Source organism: Echinops telfairi, unplaced genomic scaffold (assembly GCF_000313985.2).
Source record: "Echinops telfairi isolate 266 unplaced genomic scaffold, ASM31398v2 ScPeMD7_7462;HRSCAF=8500, whole genome shotgun sequence".
NCBI classification, from domain to species: Eukaryota; Metazoa; Chordata; class Mammalia; order Afrosoricida; family Tenrecidae; genus Echinops; species Echinops telfairi.
The window spans coordinates 2,125,571-2,126,996 of NW_022111362.1; positions in this window are offsets into that span (position 1 = coordinate 2,125,571).

Consider the following 1,426-nt stretch of genomic DNA (forward strand, 5'->3'; position numbering starts at 1 on the left):
CACAATCAATTTCTAAACATTATTTTTCTACATGGAGTCCTTGACTTCCTCTCCCTGTTTAGTTTTTCCATAGCGATTTTTTTATTGTAAGTTGGGTGGAGGTTTACATTTCAGATCAACTTTTAATTCAACAATTTAAACTAATCAACCCCCCAATAATTTACCCTTTATCCACTCTTTGATTCCTTTTCTTCCTTTTGTGGACTACTATCTTCCATTTCACCCACGTTAACATCCACTACCAGCCCATTGCTTTATTTTCCCTTCCTTCCTTGCCTTCTCCATCTTGGCAATTTCCAAAGTCTTTTCCTTTTAGCATGCAAGTCTCTAACTTGTTTTTTCTTTCTTTATAACAATAGCCTCATATTCCATTACAGGTTGTTCATAAGCATGCCTCCAACCCTCATGCCTTGTTCTTTATACAGCCCCCCTCTTCAATTCTCAGCACACATATCGAATACGTATGGTGAAAGGATACAACCCTATCGTCTGCAGCAGTCCTTAGACACCTGTTTAGCTTTTTGCATCATTTCTTCCATTAACTTTGGCTACTGTACATTCATAAGCAATTGTCAGAATCTGTTTTGACATCAATTGTGGTCGTTTCTTTATTTCCTATCTTTTAATGACCATTTGCTTCCTTCATGGATGATGTTCTTGATATCATTCTAAATTGATCAGGTCTTCAGTTCTTGAGAGATGTTTTCTAAATTCAGGTGGGATGTACACCAAGTCATATTTTGGGTCTTATGGACTTGCTTTAAATTTCTTTAATTTGTACTCCAGGGAAAGAGTTTTTAACAGGGGACAGCATTGCTGGATTTGCATTTTAAGATCTCCATTTGGGGGTTATTTTAGGAGGATGAGAATGAAGATCTTTACAAGAACAGAAAGACAGAGGCCTCAAAAATCCAAGGCACAAAGAGAAAATTGCTTCTTCTGGGCCCCTGTTTCTCCACTGCTCAGTCCATGTCTTTGAGGGCTCAGCTGGTAGTTTCCCCTTAAGCCATGTTATTGTTCTTGCTGTGAAATGTCATCAAGTCAGTCCCCACTAATAGCGACTGCATGTACAACAGAACAAAACATTGCCCTGTCCTGCACCAGTCCCACGAAAGTTGCTGTGCGCAAGTCCACTGGTGCAGCCACTGTGTCAGTCCATTTCACTGATGAGGGCCTTCCACTCTTTTGCTGTCTCTCTGCTTTACCGAGCATGATGTCCTTCTCCAAGAACTGATCTCTCCTGACGACATGTCCAAAGTATGTAAGATGAAGCTTGCCTCTTAAGGAGCAGATTGGCTGGTCCTTTGAGTAATTCATGGTACCTCACATATTTGTCACCAGCACCACAAATCAAATGCATTAATTCTTTTTTTGGTCTTCCTTATTCAAGGTTCAACTTTCACATATCTATGAGGCAATTGAAAAT